The sequence below is a fragment of the Ascaphus truei genome, unplaced genomic scaffold (assembly GCF_040206685.1).
Source record: "Ascaphus truei isolate aAscTru1 unplaced genomic scaffold, aAscTru1.hap1 HAP1_SCAFFOLD_509, whole genome shotgun sequence".
Taxonomy (NCBI): domain Eukaryota; kingdom Metazoa; phylum Chordata; class Amphibia; order Anura; family Ascaphidae; genus Ascaphus; species Ascaphus truei.
In genome coordinates this window covers 231,657-239,330 of record NW_027456840.1, presented here as the reverse complement: position 1 = coordinate 239,330, position 7,674 = coordinate 231,657, and positions in this window count along the sequence as shown.

The window sequence follows — 7,674 nt, the reverse complement described above, 5'->3', positions numbered from 1 at the left end:
TTCGTATTCCCCTATAACCCTGGGCCAAACAAAAATAGAAAAATAATCCTAAGTGTCAACCCTAACTTTCAACCCTAACTTTCAACCCTAACTTTCAACCCTAACTTTCAACCCTAACTCTTATCTGATTGGTTAGTACCCAAATGAGTCACATACCTAAATTTTCGTATTCCCCTATAACCCTGGGCCAAACAAAAATAGAAAAATAATCCTAAGTGTCAACCCTAACTTTCAACCCTAACTTTCAACCCTAACTTTCAACCCTAACTTTCAACCCTAACTCTTCTCTGATTGGTTAGTACCCAAATGAGTCACATACCTAAATTTTCGTATTCCCCTATAACCCTAACCCTAACCCTAACCCTAACCCTAACCCTAACCCCTATAACCCTGGGCCAAACAAAAATAGAAAAATAATCCTAAGTGTCAACCCTAACTTTCAACCCTAACTTTCAACCCTAACTTTCAACCCTAACTCTTCTCTGATTGGTTAGTACCCAAATGAGTCACATACCTAAATTTTCGTATTCCCCTATAACCCTGGGCCAAACAAAAATAGAAAAATAATCCTAAGTTTCAACCCTAACTTTCAACCCTAACTTTCAACCCTAACTTTTCTCTGATTGGTTAGTACCCAAATGAGTCACATACCTAAATTTTCGTATTCCCCTATAACCCTAACCCTAACCCTAACCCTAACCCTAACCCTAACCCTAACCCTAACTTTCAACCCTAACTTTCAACCCTAACTTTCAACCCTAACTCTTCTCTGATTGGTTAGTACCCAAATGAGTCACATACCTAAATTTTCGTATTCCCCTATAACCCTGGGCCAAACAAAAATAGAAAAATAATCCTAAGTGTCAACCCTAACTTTCAACCCTAACTTTCAACCCTAACTCTTCTCTGATTGGTTAGTACCCAAATGAGTCACATACCTACATTTTCGTATTCCCCTATAACCCTGGGCCAAACAAAAATAGAAAAATAATCCTAAGTGTCAACCCTAACTTTCAACCCTAACTTTCAACCCTAACTTTCAACCCTAACTCTTCTCTGATTGGTTAGTACCCAAATGAGTCACATACCTAAATTTTCGTATTCCCCTATAACCCTGGGCCAAACAAAAATAGAAAAATAATCCTAAGTGTCAACCCTAACTTTCAACCCTAACTTTCAACCCTAACTTTCAACCCTAACTCTTCTCTGATTGGTTAGTACCCAAATGAGTCACATACCTAAATTTTCGTATTCCCCTATAACCCTGGGCCAAACAAAAACAGAAAAATAATCCTAAGTGTCAACCCTAACTTTCAACCCTAACTTTCAACCCTAACTTTCAACCCTAACTCTTCTCTGATTGGTTAGTACCCAAATGAGTCACATACCTAAATTTTCGTATTCCCCTATAACCCTGGGCCAAACAAAAATAGAAAAATAATCCTAAGTGTCAACCCTAACTTTCAACCCTAACTTTCAACCCTAACTTTCAACCCTAACTTTCAACCCTAACTCTTCTCTGATTGGTTAGTGCCCAAATGAGTCACATACCTAAATTTTCGTATTCCCCTATAACCCTAACCCTAACCCTAACGTTTATCTCTATGGCAATGAACAGACCCGCTTATTGCCCCCCGGTCCGACCCCCCAGAGATGGACTCCAACTGGACAAGCACAGTCTCACCAAGTATGTGGAGGGCACTGATCGGATTGACATGTTTCTAAGGAACTTTGAAATGCAGTGCCGGCGGTACGGGGTGCTTCCCCAGCATAGGGTTGCACGCCTGGACCCGCTACTCTCCAGCTTGGCTAAACAGACTTTGATGGCGCTTACAGAGGAGTTTGCTGATGACTATGACCACCTGAAAGAACTTTTGCTGTTTCAGCATGGTTTTACCCCTGAAGCTTACCGGGGTAAGTTCCGGCTGGAGGAGAGGCACCCTCAGGAGACCTATGTCACTTATGTGACCCGCATGGCTTTGTATGGGTTACACTGGGTGGAGGGCTCTGAGGCCAAGACTTACCAACGCCTGCTGGACCTCATCTTTCAGGAGCAGCTCATGCAGCAGTGCCCGCCGGCGGTGAGGGCTTTTGTGTATGATAAAAAGCCCAAGACCTACACCGAGGCGGCGAGGATGGCAGATGACTATGTGGTCAGCCGGTCCCAGATGACCGCCAAGGTACCAGCCAAAGCGGTAACCCCACCGGCGCCGGCCAAGAAAGCTGTGAGTACCCCCCAGTGGACCCAAAAGCCGCCTGCGGGCAGCGGGTCACAGAAGGCGGGAGAGCTCCGGCATGAGCGCCGGTGCTACAATTGCAACAGCACTGGTCACATCAGACCAGATTGCCCGGAACCCCTGCGTTCCAACGGACCCTATCGAGGGCAACGCACCCCAGCTGCAAAGCCGGTAGCCCGCGTGCGGGTGGCTTCCACCAAAGAACCAGGACCGGTCATGGAAACAACTCCCAGCGAGACGTCCCATGTCACCCCTACCCCGGTTTCTTCAGTGCCTACAGCCAGGAGCGGAGGACATCACAGCGCAGACCTGCAGCAGACGGACGGCAGGAGCAAGCATCTCACCCCGGTCACAGTCGGTGACCGGCAAGCAGTTGGCTTACTTGATTCAGGAGCTGCAGTGACCCTGGTCCGACCCGATATGGTCCGGCCAGAGGAATTGATCCCAGGCCCTGGGATACAGATCACTGTGGCTGACGGAGAGCCACGTTTCCTGCAGGTGGCCCGCATTTTTTTGGATTGGGGGGTGGGCAAGGGTGTGCGGGAGGTGGGGGTTTTACCAGGTTTGGATGCTGAAATTCTTTTGGGCAATGACCTGGGACCGATGACCTGCACCTACGACCGTGTGCCCCAGCCCGCTGCAGTGGCGGCGGTTACCCGGAGCCAGACCGCGGCAATGTCGGCGGTGGCCACCCCAGTCCCCCAGCCTTTGGGACCAACGTTAGCGGAGGGCACAGAGGAGCCCAGGGAGGTAAGCCAGGATCAGTTGCAACCACAGGCTGACTTACTGTTCCCCCTTACCGTGTCCCCTTCCCCTGACAATGACATGACTGGGGGGGGGCAGATTTAGGAGCCCAGTTTAGGGAGGCAGTGAAGGCAGACCCTACCCTGGCCGGCGTGAGACTTCGGGCGTCCGAATCTCAGGCAGGGGAAGGCACTGAGCGCTGCCTATGGCATAAGGGACTCCTATACAGAGAAGAAGGGAACCCGAGAATAGAGAAGGGATTGACCGGTAAGCGACAGCTAGTAGTACCCCAGGGGTACCGACAGCAATTGTTATGGGTAGCTCACTCTATTCCGTTAGCGGGACATCAGGGGGTCACCAGAACGCGAGCCCGGTTATTGCAGCGTTATTTCTGGCCGGGGGCATCCAGGGATGCGGCTGATTTCTGCCGCTCCTGTGATGCCTGCCAGCGAGTAGGTAAGGCGGGCGACCGTGTGAAGGCACCCCTGAGACCCCTACCGATAATAGGGGAACCCTTCCAGAAGGTAGCGATGGACCTGATAGGACCCCTCATGATTCCTAGCAGGTCAGGGAAGTGCTACATCCTCACGGTGGTGGATTTTGCCACCCGGTACCCTGAGGCGGTAGCGCTGGGCACCATAAGTGCCAAGACAGTGGCAGCAGCTTTGCTGAACATTTTTGCTAGGGTAGGTTTCCCTAGTGAGATCCTAACTGATCAGGGGTCGCAGTTCATGAGTGAACTGTTACATTGTCTCTGGGATGCCTGCGGTGTACAGCACCAGCGCACTACCCCTTACCATCCCCAAACAAACGGATTATGTGAGAGGTTTAATGGTACCCTGAAGCAGATGCTTCGGACCTTTATAGAGGCGGAGGGGAAAGACTGGGAGATTCACCTGCAGCACTTGCTGTTTGCATACCGAGAGGTACCGCAAGAATCTACAGGCTTCTCCCCCTTCGAGCTACTATATGGCCGCAGGGTACGTGGACCTCTGGACCTCTTCCGTGAGGGATGGGAGGGGAAGACTACTGCTACTGATGCTTCAGTGATCCAGTATGTAGTAGATCTCAGAGACCGGTTAGAGATGCTTATGGGGGTGGCCCAGGACCACCTCAGGGCTGCTCAGACCAAGCAGAAGCAATGGTATGACCAGCAGGCCGTAGCAGAGAATTCATCCCAGGACAGCAGGTGCTTGTTCTCAAACCCACTCGGGAGAACAAGCTGATGGCTGCCTGGTCGGGACCGTACCCGGTTATCCGAAAGGTGAATGAGTGCAACTATGTTGTACAGGTAGCGCCTGAGAGGCACAAGACATATCACATTAATATGTTAAAGGAATACAGAGCACCGAGTATGGGAGCAGTAATGGCCATTTGTAGCCCACTGCTGGAGGATCCGGCGAGCAATGCTCTGCCTGATCTCCTAGGGGAGGCAAAGCAAGGAAACACTGTTGAGCAGGTAGAGATCGGGGCACAGTTGAGTGCTAGGCAGAAGGGAGAAGCCAGGGACATGCTAGCTCAGTATAGCGCCCTCTTCACTGACATGCCAGGGACCACACATCTCACCAAACACCCAGTACACACAGGGGACCTGCAGCCTCTGCATAAGCACGCTTATAGAGTGTCAGCAGAGGTCAAGACAAGTATGGAGAGAGAGATTGAGGAGATGCTGACCCTAGGGGTAATTACTCCGTCCCAGAGCCCTTGGGCAAGTCCAGTAGTCCTAGTGCCTAAGAAGGACAAAACCACCCGGTTTTGTGTGGACTACCGGTTGCTCAACGCTGGGACGGTGTCAGATGCTTACCCCATGCCCCGCATGGATGAGTTACTAGATGAACTCGCGGGGGCAAAGTATCTGACCACCATGGATCTGAGCAAAGGCTACTGGCAGATTCCCCTGACCCTGGAGGCTAGGGAGAAGTCAGCATTCTTCACTCCAAGTGGCCTCTATGAGTTTTTGGTGATGCCATTTGGGATGAAGAATGCCCCGGCTACCTTCCAACGCCTGGTCAATAGGTTACTGGAAGGGATGCAGAGCTATGCCAGGGCTTACTTAGATGACATTGCTGTCTTTAGTAATTCCTGGGAATCCCACATAGGACATGTAGCTGCGGTGCTGGATAGAATCAGGGAGGCTGGGCTTACCTTAAAACCCACTAAGTGTATGGTAGGTATGGCAGAAGTCCTGTACTTAGGGCACAGGGTGGGTGGAGGGCATTTCAAGCCAGAGCCAGCCAAGGTAGAAGCCATAGTTCAGTGGCCTGTTCCAAAAACCAAGAAACAGGTCATGGCCTTTTTGGGCACCGCAGGGTACTACAGGAAATTTGTCCCACAGTACAGCGCCGTGGCCAAACCCCTGACTGATCTGACTAAGAAGCAACTGCCTGTGCTTATTACCTGGTCTCCTGCTGTGAAACTGCTTTCCAGGCACTGAAAGCTGCGCTTGCTGAGGCCCCCATCCTGGCTGCCCCAGATTATACCAAGCATTTTCTTATTCAGACTGATGCCTCAGACTTTGGTGTGGGGGCTGTGTTGAGCCAGGTGGGGGACGACAGCAAAGAGCACCCTGTGGTGTATCTCAGTCGCAAACTGCTCCCCAGGGAGGTGGCATATGCCACCATTGAAAAGGAGTGCTTGGCCATTGTGTGGGCACTCAAAAAGCTCCAGCCCTATGTCTATGGGAGGGCTTTCACGGTCATTACCGACCACAATCCCCTGAGCTGGCTACAGAGGGTATCAGGGGAAAATGCCAAACTGCTGAGATGGAGCTTGGCTTTGCAAGAATTTGAATTCACCATTCAGCACAAAAAGGGTAGTGAAAACAGCAATGCTGATGGACTTTCACGCCAGGACTATCCCTCTGAGACTGAATTCATTAATGGTGCCAGCAGTGCCCCACTCCCCGTCAGGGCCAGTGGGCCACAGGACACGCATTAAGAAGGGGAGGTGTAGAGGGAGAGAGGGCGTGGCCCGGTTTTAAAGGGGTTGCACCCCATTTGGCCACCCCTGACCGCACCAGGGAGACAAGGGGTTAACTGGGCTGAGGTCCAGAAATGTGATGTAACCCTTGTTATGACATGTAAATGTATTTTCCCCTGTTCCATTGTAATGTCTGGTTACTCAGTGTTTGCATCACACACACACTAGAATCCATCCGGGAGCACAAGGGTTAATAATTCTTTAATGATTATAGCTCTTTGTGTAAGTTTCCCGCCTTTTCGGGCACCATTTTGCAGGTCCCCATTGGCCGCCATTAGGGCTCAATGCATTTCAATAGGAATTTGTGCTGTTTTCGTCCTGTTTCCTGTAGTGACCAGCAGGTGGCGTCCGAGAGGGAGAGCGGCGGTTTCCCATTGAAAGTCAATGGGCTCATTGACTTCAATGGAGATGCCTCGAGGTAACCTAGTTGGCTGCCGTCCAGACCGCAAACCGCAAAGCGGATACAATGTCCTTCAAAAGAGCTAAAATCACTGGGTCAAGTTCAACGTCAATTAGCGGGGAAATAAACTGTTTTAGGGCACCTAGGGATAAAATTCTTTTTGCCCCTAGTTCCTAAGCGTCCCCCCACTCGACCACCACCGGGTCCCCGAATCCTGGACCCCCGATAAGGGTCGAACCAGATAGAGCGGGTCGCGCCATAGGCTTTGCCGGCGGCGGCAGAAACGGCTCAGAAAAATGACTAAGTGAGAAATGCTGAATTTTAGGAATCCATATCTCCGGTTCCGGAGGGTTCAGCGGATCAGGGTTTGGGGTATCTGTAGCCACTGCTCCGGCATCGCTGCAGAACCATCCTTGACCCGCTTGGACCAACCCGACGGAGTATGGACCCCCTTGAAGTTCGGGACTTTTCCCATAAACTTCAATGGCAGAAAACCCCCATTGACTTCAATGGCGGCGATTTACCATTGAAAGTCTATGGCGGAGCTGCCCGTTGTTTTCAATGGGGATTTAGTGAAAAGCTGAGATTTCTTTTTCAATGGAGATTTTTGTATTAAAATGATTTAATGTGCATTGGTGTAACTCCGGTTTCTTAGGTCGTAGCAAGTCGCTTTTTGGACCATATGGTGTCCCAGTTCTGGCAATGCGAACTGGGAAGTTTGGACCTGCTAAACCTAACGGAACCGGATATTTTAATACGTTTATGTTTTATGCTTAATAGTGTATCTTAAGGTATGGACAAAGACCCAGAAGAGATTCTTTTGGGCCATAAGGTAGCAGATGGCCCTGGGGACGCCGCTATGTCTAGGATTTAAGTGCTGTTCAAAGAGTTTTATCACCCTCACTGTTTATCCGAAGCCCAAACCAGGGCAGGTCTTAAGTGTTCCAGTTAACACCTTTCAACAAAGGTTTTCCTGCCAGAACTCCAAATGGTAGACTGTCTGGCATTCCTGACGTAAATGTGGGGCTTCAGAAATGAGACCCCCAGAGTTCTACTGCGCATGTGCCAACTAGCAGGGGGGCATGGGTCAGAATGCTTTCCCACGTTAGTGAGTGGCTGGAGGTAATTGTAAACCAATCCCCTGTGCTTAAGGTTAAGAATAGAAGGAGAATGGTTTATAAACTGCTGTCCACCCATATATCCTTTGTCTTCGTTTGCTGATATGGTTACCTGATATCACCTGAATGATTTCCTCACTGCTGAAAGAAATGCTACATCATACTTCTCATTCCCCAACCCTTAAGTAAGTGTACT